The following is a 17,323-nucleotide window of genomic DNA, read 5'->3' as shown; positions in this document are numbered from 1 at the left end:
TAAGAGCTTACCCTGTTGTGAGGATTGAAACCTCCAACCTTCCGATCGGGCACCACAAAACGAATTCCCTTAAATTCATGGGTTATTTATACCAGATCTAGGGTTTCCCGAAGCAGCGCCCATGGGCAGCACAGCACCCAATGCCCCCTTGATGCCCATCAAAGCCCTCCGAACAAAAAAATAAAATGAACAAATAAATAAAATGTTGTCAGATGTTGCCTACTTTCATTTACCTTGATGAGCAGCAGGCTGGGCTAACTGGAAGAAAAGGAAGAGAAGGCTCCAAGCTGCCCCACCTTCTTCCCAGATAACCAGCTGTTGTTTCCTTTCTTGGAAAAGAAAGGGTCAAAAGGGGTTGGGGTGGCAAGGAGAGAGGGGAAAAAGAAACTGATATCCTCCCTCCAAATCTCTTCAGATAGGACCCTGCCACTGGGGAATGAATGGGAGGCAGTAGGATGCAAAATGAGTGCTGAGCCGGGGGGGGGGGGTTCTTTTTTGGAGTTTTTCTTTGCGTTTTGCCTCTCTTACTTAATTCTGGAGTAGGCGTGTGGGTCTTGGCCTCTTTTTTTGGTTTTGAAGTTGGGGGGGCGGCTTCCCTGTTTTGGGGGAGGGGGTTGTACAGTGGTACCTCGGGTTACATACGCTTCAGGTTACATACGCTTCAGGTTACATACTCCACTAACCCAGAAATAGTGCTTCAGGTTAAGAACTTTGCTTCAGGATGAGAACAGAAATCGTGCTCCGGTGGCACAGCAGCAGCGGGAGGCCCCATTAGCTAAAGTGATGCTTCAGGTTAAGAACAGTTTCAGGTTAAGAACGGAACTCCGGAACAAATTAAGTACTTAACCCGAGGTACCACTGTACTCATTTTCTCAGGCAAGTTATTTGTTCTCTGGGACCAGATAGGCCCTCCAAGCAGTCATCTTGTTGTGGTTGGAAAACTGCCCCGTGCACACCAATTTATGGCGGTGCTCACAACAGTTCTGCCGACTTCCAAACGTGCCCACAGTCCCAAAAATGACCCACAAAAGAAGAAGCGGAAGGTATACAGAATAGCGTGGGAGACATGAAAAGTGTGAACTTGGATAAAGATAGCCACGACTCCGTAGCACGATTCATGGGAGAGAAGGAGAGATTCCTCTGCTGAGTTTTAAGGGAGCAGGAAGATTTAGATTACGAGAAGGAAAATTTTACTTTCCAGTTCCCCAGTTCCAATGTCAGCCCACTTCTGTCTACTTTAAATAATGAGCCTTCAGGGCACAAAATTACCTCTTTTACATAACACTGTTAACTCCTAGGATTGGCTTGCTCCAAAATTAAAAGGTTTTCTCTCTTTCTCTTCTATTTTAAGTATTGGAGTATTTCTTCTTTTCTTTCTTGTGCTTTATCTTCAAATATTAAACAAACGTTACTTTAAAAAATATTTCAACAGGTCTCTCTCTTAAAGACTATCTGACTTTTAGAAGACATCTGAAGGCAGCCCTGTTTAGGGAAGTTTTTAATGTTTGATTGTTTTATCGTATTTTTAATGTTCTTTTGGGAGCTGCCCAGAGTGGCTGGGGAAACCCAGCCAGATGGGCAGCATATAAATAATAAATTATTATTATTACTTTAGGCACCCCAACCAGATCCTGAGCAGACCACAAGGGTCACAGGGTAGCCTACTTAATAGATTGGTTCTGCCTTACTCCAAATGTTCCTCGCTGCTTTGTGGAGCAATCTGCTGAACAAACCAGGAAACTCCTTCCTTGATCCCTTGGAATTCAGCTTTTAAGAATGCCCCTTGTCCTTCCTTCCACATTTCTAGGCAGAGAAAGGCAATGAAGAGCATTTGGCCACAGGTTCCATATAAACAAAAGAAGAGGGTGGAACTGAGAAATAAGAGTTCTGCTTGCAAAAGTACTTCTCCAAAACAGAATCTGTGGCATTTTGGATATTATATAAGAAGAGGGGAAATGAGTGGTGTGTGTGAGATCAACCAAGTCCCATGGATTTCACAGCTGGCAAATACACACTGCATAAAAACAGAAGAGAATATTATGTTTACTCGCCTTTCCAATTCAATGTCTAAATCAAGACCATCGTGATCTGGGAATTTCCATGTTGGGTGCAGAATCACTGATCCTCTGTCTATAAGCTATTGTCACAGAATTTCAGGGTTTCACCCAGGCTCGGGTGGCAAGACACAATTCCCTTTACAACAGCTAAGTCCTATGTTTAAGGGAAAAGAGAAATAAATATCTGACTGGCCACCTGGTGCGTTGCAGTTATCCCCTCCAGCATGCAGATAATGGTTCATATATAGTGCATGTCACTGCCAGTCTCGAAACTTTGAAGTTTGTATGAGATCTGGCCCTATCTGTTCTTTTGGCCTATTGATTTTCACATGAAAGAGCCGCTGCTGTTCTCAATTCACTTTTTCCAGAAGCATCACAGCGCTGCTATCATTTGCAGGGGTGGGGGTGGGGTGGGGATTGGTTTCTAAACTGTGCAAATTTAACCTTGATCTTACCTACAAAGGACAAAACTCCGAAACTTCTAATACTGCAAACCCGATTACTAATCCCCTAGAAAGCTATTACCTGCTTTCTAAGGGAGTCTACTGTGTTGCTGTCTGTAAATGCTATTACCGAACCTTCTGTCCTCTGAAAGGGAAACATGAATTCCAATCTGTATTATCAGAATACTGCAGATATTTTACAGTTTAAATAAAATTGCAAATTGGGAAGTGGGGGGGGGGAATCTCGCATAGATACAATACAATCAAGTTACTTATTTAGTTCCGGCATCATAGAAACAAATGTCACAACTGGTAGTATTCATAATTTTTCTGTTCTTTCACAATCATAAATCTGATTGAGGAAATTGAGAGGAGTTAGGATTGCCAACTGGCCAATGAAACACAGCCTGCCCATGTCTCTTTAAGAGCAACTTGATATGCATGAATAACATCAAGGTGCAGTTAAAAACACAGCTAAGAAGGCTAGTTAAAACTTTGGCAACATCACAAGAGGAAAAGAAGAGAAGAATAGATTAGTGAAAGCCAGGCAAGGTTGAGAGTCAGGGATAAGGGAATGTAAATAAACTGGATTATGACTCTGCCTTTTGCCCCTCGGTTGAAGAGCAGGGGCAGCTATTTAATAAATGATATGGATAAGGCAGGAAAAGTTGATTTCTTAAATGATACTGAAGGGCAAGGGATAGGGATAGCATTACCAGATTTATATCCATCATGTAACATTACTTACAATAAATAAATAAAAAACAGGACTAGCAATTTGTTCTATGTTTGGAATTGCTTAAAAAATAATAATCCTATGACTTGTGACTGCAGCCCACATAAGAAACAACAGGTGCAGTTTTCCCACTTAGCTTCAGAGACTGTGGAGAGCTGATCTCTTTCATCAACTGATGACAATGGTTTATGTATCATAACAAAAAACTGTATCAAAATGAACTTAACAAGCATAACACTGTTTTGGTGCTGGCTGGTACCTGTAGATGGCCTCTAGCTACAAGACAGAAAGTCCGTCTCCATTGTGAAAGAAAACTTCTGCAGTTTCCCTTTCACCTGAAACAAGCTTATCATGCACCTTGGAGAAAAGAAGGAAGCTTCTTCCTTTCCAGTTCTGGATCTTTGGAGATGGCAGAGTTTACCAGAGAAAATGAAGCCACATTTTTCTAGGTTGATGGAAATCTACACAGGGCTACTTAATTCTAATGGGTGCTGCTCCAACTCCTCAGCATCTTCTTTCCCAGAAGACTATCGAAGTGTAATGAACCCTCAGATCCATTCTGCTTCTTTCCACTCCCTCCAGACCAGAGATTTCCATAATGGCCTTGTCCATTTGGTATTCCCTTTCAGAATACGGCTACCTGCAAAATCAGCTTCAGAGTCAATTGCATCTTCCCATCTGAAGCACGGGGATTATTAAAAGTTACACTACAGTAATTGCTTCCCTTCTTACTAATGCCGGTGTTACAAATCTACTTATTTGGAATTATGTTGACAACATGAAGATAACCAATGATACCACAACTAACACTGTCTTCTCATTTGCAAATCCAAGGATGCACAGATAGATCATCAAACTTTGCTACTCAGAAAGGAAGCAAAGCCAATTATTTGATACACTTGGTTAATTTTACAGGCACCAGAAACTGTAACCTTATGGAGTGGTGATGGAAAGAAAATGGACGGGAAAAGGATGGACGGCATAGCACAGGGTTGGTTTCGCATGTGAGGAGGGAGGACAGAAATCCTTCCAAAGGAAGATTTTTGTCTTCCCCTTTCCAAGGGGAGAGGACAGAAATCCTTTCCAAGTTCTAGACATTTGTAAGATGGTTCCATCTCCACTGAGTAACACAACTGGTACGGCCTCCGTTGCTGTTCACTCAGGAATGCATGACATTAAAGACCTCCTGCACTATATCTTGGAACAAGTAGTTAAGGAAGCTAAGTTAAGGATTCCTCACCATATTTAAGAGTGAACACGAGCAACGTGACAGAAGTCACTATCCTGGAACTGATAGTACGGTTGCAGCCTTAAGTATACTAAATGATAAAAGCACTTGAGAAATGGAGGCAAGGCACAATTAGTTCAGCAATTTTAAGTGGGAAAAAGAGAAGTATTCTTAGTTCAAATGAAACCCATGTAACTTACCTTTGGCACAATTCAGGATCCAGACACAGAAAGTTAAGACTCTTGAGCAAAGTTACGCTTGTGAGAAGATTCTGAAACAAACGAAAACACGCTTTTAATTAGAACGCTAAAGACAACACATGCTTTTAATCACTCTACTTTACTTGGAGCATGTGTTAATTTTAAATTAATGTAAACCAAAATGTAGATACGATTTCCATTTTCACAAGAAAAAAATTACACAGAAGGAATGTTAGGGAACTATAGCTGGTTGAACTCAAGCAAACTTTATTGAGTGATCAGACTTTGACCAAAGTATGGCTTTGACCAAATACTATGGCAAAACCACCCACAAACACACGCACACAGTTAGTCCCAAAGGGTGTACTTGCATTTAGTCTCAGTTAACTACATTTGCTCATATTCATGCCATAATACCCACTCTCACTTTCTCCTCTTTCACTACAGCTGGGAGCAGCCTTTGCACCAACAGACCAGATAAATGGCTTCAAACTGAAGAAAGTTCAGAACCCATCAATACTGTAGACATATTGGATGGTATCCAAAGATGGCATTGCCATCATAGAAGCAGTTACTGATCCATGCTTTTCTGAGCTCTCCACATCCTCACTACCCCCCTCCCTGAGTGGGGGGGGATTACTTCTGAGAGTCATGGGCCATTGGAACAGAGGAAGATTTCATGTAGGGGGTTGCAGTAAGCAAATCAAAACAAAACCAGGTGCCCAACTATTACTATTACTATTACTATTACAGTGGAACCTCGGTTGTCGAACATAATCCATTCCGGTAGACCATTCAACTTCCGAAACGTTCGACAACTGAGGATCAAAGGGGTGTCAGCAAATCTCATTGAAAAAGAGAAACGCGCTTCGGAAGCCGTTCGACATCTGAGGCGTGTTCAGAAATGGAAGCAGTTACTTCCGGGTTGTCGGTGTTCGGCTTTTGAAATGTTTGGCAGCCGAGACGTTCGACAACCAAAGATTGACTGTAATTCTATTTCTTACACACACACATCCCTTCACCATGAGGTCCCATGGCAGGTTACAGCAATGTAAAAAAATATGTATTAAAATCAGTTAAAAAAGAATTACAGTCAAGAGACTAGGGTGGATGCTAAACCATATACCTCAGGTGCCAAAGGAAAGAGTAAGGAATTGTGTCTTCAGTATACAACTAAAGCGATACCATTGAAGTGCCGGGTGCACCTCTGTGGAGAGGGAATTCCATAGCTGAAGGGTCTTCTGAGCCACCACTGGCATAATTTCCAAGGGCAGTAGTGCTACCAAGAGGACCCCCCTCTGCACATCATAACACTGTAGAAGAGGTGGTCTTTCAGACTGCTGTTAAAAGTTTTAGTTGAAAAATACCTAAGAATCAGTTACTGATTGCAACCCAAATGCTTTTCCTAGAAAAAGTTATAATATTAGAGAGACACAGCTAATCTTCCTCCACCCCCAGGTCAGGTTAATCTTAAGGTACTGCAAGCATATTATTGTGTATAGGAAAACAGTCCATGTTTTATAATTAAAAGCAATGGACTCTTAAATTAAGGCCATGGCTGATATGTGGCTTTGTGGGGAGCTGGTAAAAGAGAAAACTTCTCCTTCATAGTACTTCATTCATTATACCACCAAAACGAAGAAACAAGTATACTAATTGAATGTAAAAGGACCAGACAGGAAGGATGAAAGAAACTGACAGCTTGTGGGAATGAGAGTAAGGTACATGGAGAATGGGAGAAAAATTACAGGAGATGGGGAAAAATATATTGACAGACATATGTTGGGGTGAGAAGGAAAAGAGTTAAATGAAAATATCTCTTTGAGGTATGACTTAAGGAAAGCCAAGTTATTGAACTCCCTGTCAAAAGGGAAATGCTATGGCGAAGAATTTAGCAATTTCTAAAGATGGATTACAGATCAGTTTTAAAAAATGCTAAACACTGCCTCCATCTACCACCAATTTTGGAATGGCTCTGCCACTGCACCACCATTTTGTGACTAGTGGACCTCAGTAATTTTCAGCTGCCTTAAGTGGACACTGAGGATAGGTTTTAAAACCTTCTGCACCTGACCTCTTCATGATCAAACATAATAATAAAAAAACTGTAAAAAGGGTTAAAGAAATTGGAAAGCATGTCAAAAGTTCTTTTAAGTATTTGGAGACGCTCTACAAAACGCACATATGCTAAAACAGTAATATACCTGAAATGAGGCATTTGCTCTAAAAAACAAACACTGCTGTGATGAATGTTAAGTTGAACATTACAGGTACATTCAGGATATCATTTCAACCATGACAGCTTTTGCAGTTAAAATGCACCATTGCATTCAAAGGGAAGCGGATACTAAAACTCATGCTACATCTTTTTTCATGACCCTATCAAAAAGGAGATGCGTAATCAAATAATCAGCTATCTTCCAAGGGAAAAGACCACATAGTTGCCCCAAAACAGCACTGAGAAAGTGTATATAGAGTATTAGAGCATTTCAGATCCTACATAAGTCTACTCGGAAGTAAGCCTCATTGTTCAGTGTAAATTACTCCTGGGTAAGTACATATAGGATTGCAGCCTGAAAAACATACTGGACGTTGCAGAAGCACTACAGATTCACTAAGAAGGAGAAGTCATTCTCCCGTATTATTCAGGTTGAGCCAAAGATCAAGCAAAAAATGGTTTAAACTTGAATTGGTGTAGCTTAAGAAACATAAGAATGATTAAAAAACCAGGAGCTGATCATAAAGAATATTAAGCAAGTTTAACAATGTGATTCTTTATGCTGACGCAGTCAACAATAGCTTATCATACCCTAAAAATAAACACAACAGGGTTAAAAATCCAGCAGCAATATGGACTGTGGCTTGATTAAAAAGCAAACTTACCCCTATTGTTGGACTTCCAAGGCTCCCTCCTTTTTAAATTTTGCTATATTGTATTTTGATTGTTGACTGTACTACTGTGTCAAAGACTAATGACAGAATGCTATAAATTGCTAAACAATATGCTGTTGCAGACTTGTCAATCTAATGGCACCTTCAGAGCTATCTGAATACAGTATCTGAGCACGAATCCAATCATGTCGTTTCTGCTTTTAAAACTCAAATAGAGAGTCCTGCAGGATTAGATGTGGAAATCATTCAAAAATATGGATTAGTTTCATAAATAGTTCCAACTCTGACACAAACCCTGAGCTACATCCTCGTCTGCTCTCAACGTGGGAGGAAAGGAACATATTTTGTTCCAGCAAGAATGAGACTAGCTGCTGCCTGAGCTGTCTTTGGTCCAAGCCCCATTAGCATGGGGTAAAAATCTGTCTCACATGATTAATTATAATTTTAAAATGCATATGTATACAGAGAGAGAAAAAATAGCAACACAATTCTAACTATGCCTACTCAGAAGTCTATTGGATTCAGTAGGGCTTACTCCCAGATTAAGTAGGTGAGGATTTTCATTGTAAATAAAAACAACACAGTGGTACCTTGGGTTAAGAACTTAATTTGTTCTGGAGGTCTGTTCTTAACCTGAAACTGTTCTTAACCTGAGGTACCACTTTAGTTAACGGGGCCTCCTGCTGCAGCCGCTTGATTTCTGTTCTCATCCTGAAGCAAAGTTCTTAACCCGAGGTACTATTTCTGGGTTAGGGAGTCTGTAACCTGAAGTGTCTGTAACCTGAGGTACCACTGTACACTATAATCATAACAAAGGTTACTAAAATTTGCTTACAAAACAGAATATTTTGTAAATTCTGCACCGGGATAGCTGATGTTGTGGACTACAACACTCATCAATCCCAGCCTCCATTGCTAATGGTTAGGGAGGAGAGTTGTTCTGGAGGGCACCATATTGGCTATTTCTGTTATCTACTATATATTTTGGAAAGTGGTTTGTCTGTTTGTTCTTCATAGGTTCAGCCGCCTACCCAGACATTGTTGCCAAACTTGTGGGGGGTGGGGAGGGGTCAGTGTTTGAGTGCCAGACACCATTATGAATCAAGACGGTGCACTAAAAGGTGACTTGAGTGTGACGGTGCCGCTTTATTGACATAGGTTTGGCCACCTCTAGAGATAACATTTCCAAACTCTGTGAAGACATTCCCCAAGGAGGGGGAAGCAGACATCATTGCCATTGGTATGCTGGCTGCCATTTTGAATCAAGATTTCGAATCAAAAAGTAACTCTGGCATGATGGGTCTAAAGTGGCCAATTACACAATCCATTTAAAAAACACAGTATTTGGTGGATTCTTTAAAAATCCCAGGCAGTGTCGGGTACTCCCTGTTAATACATCTTAGTTTCATGATGTTAATGAGAAGAATCCAATATTTTTCACAACTTTGACCTGTCTATCCATCCTTATTCGAACATACTCCTCTGAATATTTTGCAATTTGAGAAACCTTCCAAACATACATTTGGATGCCACTGATTTTCATTAAGCATGCCAGAATTTACTACTGTTAAAAGATTCCACGCTTGGTCATAATGCTCTTGAGTGAGCAATTGATTAAAGAATATATGCCTAATATTAATGGAAAGCTGGGGGTGCTGTTAGTATCCTCCCATAAAGAAAACTCTTATCTTGGAACAATCCTACCAAATATATAAAATCTGCCTTTAGTTAGAGATTATATGTAGCATTTATGCTGCTGCAGCCTGTGTATCTGGTTTTATGTGGTACTGAATACCAGCAATATAAAATTTTATACGACTTTTCTTTCACATTAAAACATTATCAAGGCGATAATGCCAGTCCTTTTGTAAAGATTTCCTACCAGCTAATTTCTGCAGAGGCTATACTGATTCATAGAGAAGTCCTTATTAGTTAGTATACTTTAATAAAATTGTAAATCCAGACTTCCTTTAGTTAACAGACTTATACATTTAATTTTTGAATGTCACATAGAGCCTAAGTGATTCTGATGCTCAGTAAGAGTCTAGCTACAAAACTAATGTTATAACCTAGATTGCTCACAAGAAAATTATTCCACAAAGGATACCAAGATAAAATTAAGTTAGCTAGCTATGGTTACACCTTTCCTTCAAACCTTTTCAGAAAGTATATTTCTATTTCCTTTCTCTTTTTCAAGCCACTCCCTGCTTTGCGTGTTTTGAAATGGGTCCTGAAGATCAAGACCATGCTTAGCTTTCCTTACTGACGCCACTGCCTACAGAAAGCTTTAAACCCTGAACATCATTAAATCCTAGGTGGAAATGAGTGCTCAAGGTAATTTGTTATCCAAGGTGCACATCTTAAGTCATTAAGCAAATAATGTTTTGAGCAACAATCAAACCAGAATGCTTAACCGTTAAGGCACGTTACACAAAATTTCCAATCACTTCACTTTCACGTCACTGTTGGCGTACACTTCCATCATTTCTGAGAAACACCGTTCAGAAGGGAGATTCCTAAAATGACAGTATCTTCTGTTAACAGACACCTATGGCCTCCACCTGAAGTAGCAATGTTCAGCAACAGACCAAATTTAAGCAGAGCACGAGCAGCATGGTACCAATCCATACAAGAATAAAGATCAGTAATTTGTTCCCGGGACTTGCTTGAACTCTGCATAACTGTACCAGTAGAAACTACAATAATCAATAAGAGATGGGAATTTGTCCTCATACAGCTCTATGCACTGTATTGTCTACCTGTGGCCCTCCAGATGTTGTTAGACCAGAACTCTCCAGCTAGCATCGCCAAGGGTCAGGGCTGATGAGACTCCAATAACACCATGTCAGACTGAAGTTTTTAAAAAAACCAAGGCTCTACACAGGAGTGCACACACCCAAACGGAAAGTACTCCAAAACAGTTCAATTCCACAAGCCCACCCAGAATTTGAGGTGCACCTTCTCAAGTTGTCCCCATCTTCAAATGTTAGGTGGCTGGTGAGCCGACCTTTTCAGTGATGACACACAGCTGGTTTTATCAATAAAACTTTGTGGATTTCTTGTGTCGATAGGCCAAAGTCTGAGAGCAGAAGACAGGACGGCAATTTAGTGGAAACCAAGTAGGAATTCTGGCATATGTTCTTAGATAGTTACACTGGCTTTTAAATTTAACAAACATACATGCTGAAGATTAATCTGGTTTATCAGACTGATTTGCTGAAGCATTCAGCCTCACAAGAGAACAGGGAAGTTTTGCATTCCCTGTCCTGATATTTTGGGCAGCCAGAAGAAAGCCATGTACAGTTTCCGTCACCCACCTGAATCCAGCCTAAACCTTTTGGGGAAGGAAAGGCCTTGGAAACAAGAGTCTTTCTCCAGGCACGACCAACCTAGAAAACTGCCTTCTTTACATGCTGTTCAAGAGTAGCTCACGTTGGTGGAATTCCTTCCACAAATCCTCCTTGCAAACGACTTCTTTCTGCCCTTGACCACATCAATGCAAGCGCTTGTTCTGTCCTAGGGCAGTACAACAAACCTCTCAGTGGTATGCATAGTTTCATTTGAGATGTTATATTGCACACATTCCACTCCTAGCACAGCATCAGTAAGCTCCAGAATTTGAATGATGTCTGCTCCATCAATGAATATACATAACAGTGGGTGACTCATGCTGTAGCTGAGAAGTCTTCTATGCATTACATTAAGTCACTGTTTTATATCCGGGGGCATTCTTACCGCAAAAGATAGTGAAGGAGGGCATACCTAACTTCTGCGTTCAGAGAAACCATCAAAATTCCTACCCTGTGTTTGGCCATGAAGTTATGAAGAGTGCGTTTTAAATTAATGCAAGTCTCTTTCTTTCTTTCTTTTTCTTTCTTTCTTTCTTTCTTTCTTTCTTTCTTTCTTTCTTTCGACACCCTGGTTGTTTAGCTACAAAATAATGTTTTATTGTTCTGACTTTTGTTCACTTTTCTCCATAGTTAAACATCTCCATAGCAGAAGGTCTCCAATTGTCTTTGAATAGATGGTCTTTATTCTTTAATCACTCTTCAATCACTACAAGTAAACAAGCACCTTTAGCAAATGCTGTCTGCACATTAGACATCTGATCACAGCAATGTGTTTCCATTTGTTTTCTTGTGTGCTGATGGGCTTCCTTAAATTCTGTTATCATTCTGGTAATTCTGGGTCCAACTAAACATTGTTATGACAGAGGTAAAGTACCACGGCTGGGATTCTGGTAAACTACCTAGGTTCAAACAGATCTTAAGACCTCTTAAAGAGCCACCGTTAAACATTATCTAGACTGTTGGACTTGAGATCTAGGAGACCCAAGTTAAAATGTCTGCTGAGCCATGAAGCTCACGATGTACCATTGACTCAATCACAGTCAGAGCTAACCTATGCCACACAAGTGTTGTGATGATAAGTCAAGACTTCTACTCTTCTATTTCCTTGGATAGGAAAGCAAGATTAAAAGCTTATAAACACTATACAGTAATACCTCTGGATGCGAATGGGATCCGTTCCGGAGCCCCGTTCGCATCCTGAAGCGAACGCAACCCGCATCTGCGCGAGTCACGATTTGCCGCTTCCGCGCACAACGTCATTTTGAGCATCTGCACATGCGGCGAAACCCAGAAGTAACATGCTCCGTTACTTCCGGGTCGCCGTGGAGCGCAACCCGAAAATGCTCAACCGGAAGCTACTTCAACCCGAGGTATGACTGTACAGTGGTACCTCGGTTTTCGAACATAATCCGTTCCAGAAGTCCGTTCGAGTTCCGAAATGTTCAAAAAAAAGAAAACCGAAAGCGGAAGCCTCAAAACAGAAAACTCAGAATGGAAGCCACATTTCCTGTTCGAGTTCTGAGGCGTGTTTGAAAACTGAGGCATTTCATTTACTTCCGGGTTTTCGGCGTTCAAGTTCCGAAACGTTCGACTTAAAAGGCGTTCGATAACCGAGGTACCATGTATGTACATATAAATATGCAAGGTCTCCCTCCTGAAAACTAAACACACTAAAGGACCGCTACAGAATTAAAAAGCCTCTCAAATATTACTGGTTGAAAATATAAAAATGGGGTTGTCTTCGAAGAAGGTTGCAGGTTTGATCCCCATGTGGGACAACTGAATCTTCCTGCACTGCAGCCGGGTGGAGTAAGATGATCCTCAGAGTCCTTTCCAACTCTATGATTCAAACCATGTTTACAGAGGGGGTGGCAGCCCTTAAAAATCACTCCTGAGGCTCAGAAGGAATTTCCTAAAAAGGCTGTTTCATGCTAAACTGAAGCAGGGGGAATCACTAACCTCAACACACTATAAATCCAACTAAGTGAATGTACATAATCAGAACATTAATTCTTTAGGATCCTATGTTACCTTCATTAAGTTACCGCTGTCTTTCAAACTAATGTTATTATTGTGTTATAGATCAGTTTTCACTTAAGGAAAGTCAAGTCCATGAGAAAGCCTTCACCCACCACCACTACTATTCATTTCTGTATAGCAGTTCCGACCCCCAACCCCCAAAAACCGAATCCTCAGGCTGAATTCCTGAGTCTCAAACTTGCCTTGCCCTCCCAGAGCAAAATAATCATGATGATATAAAAAGCTCAGAAAAAGGCAAATTGTTTTGAATATTTTATTAAAAAACAGCTTATAAATCACCCCCTGAATCTAAAGAGACAGCAACATTCTGAGATTAATTAAAGCGTTATAGAATGAAATCTTATCTGACTCTGGAGTCAGCATACATCCTAGGTGTTTTATCTTCTTAAAATTCCATTACATGTTTTGCTTTTATTGTGATATGCGATAATACCAAATTCCTAGCAAGCAGAATAGTAGCCCAGGGGCATAGCAGAAATGAACAAACACCAGACACTAAATTCTGCATCTAACCAACCCTTACGCAACGGCCCCAGGATTTAGGCTGCTCTGCTGAGCAGTATAGTTACTTCTGAAAGCAATAACCCTAAATCGCTTTCTACCCCAGTAACCTAAAGGTAAAGGTACCCCTGACCATTAGGTTCAGTTGCGGACGACGACTCTGGGGTAGTGGCGCTCATCTCGTTCTATAGGCCAAGGAAGCCAGCGTTTGTCCACAGACAACTTCCAGGTCATGTGGCCAGCATGACTAAGCTGCTTCTGGCGAACCAGAGCAACCCACGGAAATGCCATTTACCTTCCCACCGGAGCGGTACTTATTTATCTACTTGCACTTTGATGTGCTTTCGAACTGCTAGGTGGGCAGGAGCTGGGACCGAGCAATGGGAGCTCACCCTGCTGCGAGGATTCGAACCGCCAACCTTCTGATCGGCAAACCCTAGGCTCTGTGGTTTAGACCACAGCGCCACCCGCGTCCCTACCCCAGCAGCCTAGTAACTCACAAACACACAACATGACTTGCTGGGGAGGGGAAAGTTGCAAAAAGGCATCATGATATGTCGCGCTGACCAAGCAAAAAGAAACCTTTGTGGTTAAACCAGGCAAACTATCGTTCCATTTCATTTGCTTGTTTAGTTATGACAACAATGAACATCAAGATACCAGAATGCAATCCGGAAAACAATGTGTGCTTCAAGTTCAAAACCCACACCAGTTTTACAAGGCAGGGAGAGGAAATGCAATGGGCAGAATTCAGTCCCACTGGTGGAAGCCTGGGCCACTCTCCCTTTCCCACTGAAATTGGCTTGGAGTGTGGGATGCGCTATGACAAACACCGGAACAGTGCATGGGGCAGGATGATCGTGCCATCTGGGAAACTGAAAAGGTTGAACCAACGTATGTATTCATTGAAGCCAGAAATACCAGATTGAAAATTATACACATGCTCAAGATTCCACTCTAAATATGTGGTTCAAATCTCAAGGTGCTTTCAGTGGTAGAGCACATGCTGTGCATCAGTTTTCTCAAAGGGTCAAATCCTTGGTGTCTCCAGTTTTGTTTTTGTTTTTTAAAGCATCAAGTAGCAAGTAACACAAAAGATTCCTGCACAAGATCCTGCCATGCCACTTCCAGTTGGAAGAGACGTTATTGGCTGATATGGCCAAATAGTCTGGCCTAGTATTAAGGAGTTTGCGGCATGTGTTCTCACTGTAATGGTCCAAAAGAAGTTCAAACCCTTGCTCTGTGCTCATTTTCAAGTTGGGAGGAGTGGTTTTTGTTTTTAACGAAACAGAATGTTTTCCTGAGGTAAAACCCTTCAAACGCTTTGCCAAAAAATATTAGACATTACCAGAATAGAGATGATAATGGCAATAGGGGACTGCTGTTTTCAGTGGCAGCCATGAGGCTCATATAACAACGGGTTAGGCCCTTACACATAAACTTTCTGCAGCCCTATGAACTGAAAGTGAAAAGGACTAGCTTAGCTTGTACCAACGCATACACGGGGGGTAAGAACCTCTGGCCTGTGGGCCAATCTTGGCTTGCCAAGAGGTCCCTGTTGGCCAATGAGGCCATCTTCTCCAAACAATGTCCACCTGCCCATCAAGTGACATCTCTTGCGACGTCAGCCAATAGCAGGGGGTGGGGTTAAGCCCAGAGTTGACTGCTTGCCTATTCGCAGCAGGGAGCAAAGGCACACAACCATATCTGCAGGATTTAAGGTGATGAGCAGGGAGTTAAATCCTCTTTAGTTTGGCAGGACTTCATGCAAACCCCTTCATGATTCAGGAAACGTTTTTCATGAAATCCCCTGCTAAAATGAAGGGGGTGACACTGCCTTTAAGAAGGACCTTGCAAACTGCATTGTACCTGATGCTGCTTCAACGCCAGGTTGTTTGACAGGTGGGCAGCCCAGATCCACTGTCATAAATTTTACCCACAAGACCAATCTGGGCCACGGAGCCTAAAAGGTTAGCCACCCCTGACATACATGAACGGTTCAAAAAGAAGCTGTAAAGATTTAATGGGAGCACATAGCCAGCACCGTACATTTCACTGGTGAGAGAAGTTTTGTCAGCTATAAGGAACTTAAAAAGCAGCTACTCCTTAGTGCATACACAGATGAAGGGAGCCAATACTATGGTCAGCCATCCTAGTTCAATCTGTTCCCACAAGAAATCCTCCATTTAATGGACTGTGAAAGTGAATGTTATGAAGATGAAATATTGACATAGCATTAAAGGAATTTGGATTTCTATAGATTCTTCCTGGGATAGAAGGGTAAATGCTGGCCAGATTGTGAATGGCATACATCTCTAAGTTCCCTGATCCTTCCAAGCATTTCTGGAATCCATATTTACTCACATCAACGTGGGAGGAGAGGATTTCTTGTTCCTGATTTTAACCAATCAAAACAAGTGGCTTAGCATCTGCATTTTTATCCCTAAGGCCTATCAGGTGATACAATCATTTTATCTTCTTCTCAGCTAAGCAAGCTTGTTAAAATGTTCGTTTCTTCCCGGTATCTGTCATTTCGGAGCAGCTTTGTTACTCCCGCAAAAAAGGCTGCACAGAAAGCACAGTGAAAAATAGTTTACGCTTTGAGACCAAAGAGAAATGAGGTTTAAATATGAAAGACAATGACATACTAAGAAATTAAAAGGCAAAACAAGCTCCACAAACAGCTGGAGCAACAATGTACTGACAATTTACTGTAAATAGATCACAGCTCTGTTACTGAGTGGGGGAAGGGAAGAGAGAAACGAAAAGGTGGAAGCAGCATTCGTTTTGATGTAAAGGATGAAAAAAGTCATTAAAATATTTATATAACCTGAACACTGTGGAGTGGAACTCACCACCCAGAGAGCAACCTATGCACTACCGAAAGCTCTTATCTGCAGTATCTATCATTTTCAATTCACTGCCTAATTGGAACACAATCTCCTTGCTTGTCTAAATTTAGGAACAACTTTCACAATACTTTTTTTTTGGAGGGGAGGGGGCAAAACGAATTCGCACTAAACACTAAATGCAAAAAGAAGCAGCATTTCTCTGTGCTGGAGGTACATGTTTTAACAGTGGCTGAGGTTTTACACGGAAAATATATATATATCCAAAATTCAATTTTAAATTCCATTTTCAAGAAATAAAGAATTTGGGGGTGGGGGAACAGAGGCTGAGATGAAACCTCTTATCGGCACAGCGATTTATACTTTTATTCCCAAGGCAGGCAAGGGATTCATGATGAAGTGAAACAATCCTTGATCAACTTAATATTTTCTACATGACAAAGATCAATAAGTGGCAATCAAATTACATACCATTAGTTAGGGCTTCAGAATGGAATTTTTCTACAGACAGGAATTTCACAAAGAGAGCCCTCATCATGAAGTGCACACATTTGATGGCATCTAAATGACAGGCACCAGGGAATCCTGAAGAGAGATCTGCTGTAGCAGAGTTCTTCAGATTTGACACTCGAGTGCTCATATTACTCCGATCAGCACAGTAAATTAATGTAACAAGGCCTCAGGTTATTGAAAAGATTCAGTTTCAATTACTAACTTGGTTCTTTAGTCTCATCATTCAGGTCAGGTGATCCTCCAAGTTCAGCATAACTTTGGGACTAACACGCATATTACAGTTGCAAAGGGGATGGCACAAAAAAAAGCCAGCCCTCAGGTAAATTATCCTCACTCCAGACAAAAGGCACCAACTTGCATTATATGTATTTCTTAAAAAAATAAATAAATAAACCACCCATCATCTAAAAATAGATTTCAGGGTGGTATATAAAGAAATTTAAAGTTACAAAAACCATTAACCCACAAACCACCAATGCAATAAAATTAAACAAAATAAAACCACTCAAAATTC

General features: G+C 41.0%; 1 protein-coding gene across 2 annotated transcripts in view; it reads right to left on the bottom strand.

Annotated features, from left to right (window-relative positions):
* NCK2 (NCK adaptor protein 2) overlaps window positions 1-17,323 on the bottom strand; it is a 69,906-nt gene that overhangs the window by 37,112 nt on the left and 15,471 nt on the right. Inside the window, exons 2-3 of one of the 2 annotated variants that reach the window (XM_053384259.1) lie at window positions 4,665-4,735; window positions 2,052-2,211 (exon numbers count right to left, since the gene is read on the bottom strand). The gene's annotated coding sequence lies outside the window, so the exon portion shown is untranslated. The remainder of the gene's footprint in view (window positions 1-2,051; window positions 2,212-4,664; window positions 4,736-17,323) is intronic. The other variant, XM_053384258.1, reaches the window with a different exon arrangement.

The sequence above is a fragment of the Podarcis raffonei genome, chromosome 4, assembly GCF_027172205.1.
Source record: "Podarcis raffonei isolate rPodRaf1 chromosome 4, rPodRaf1.pri, whole genome shotgun sequence".
NCBI classification, from domain to species: domain Eukaryota; kingdom Metazoa; phylum Chordata; class Lepidosauria; order Squamata; family Lacertidae; genus Podarcis; species Podarcis raffonei.
This window is presented reverse-complemented; position numbering and strand designations above follow the sequence as displayed.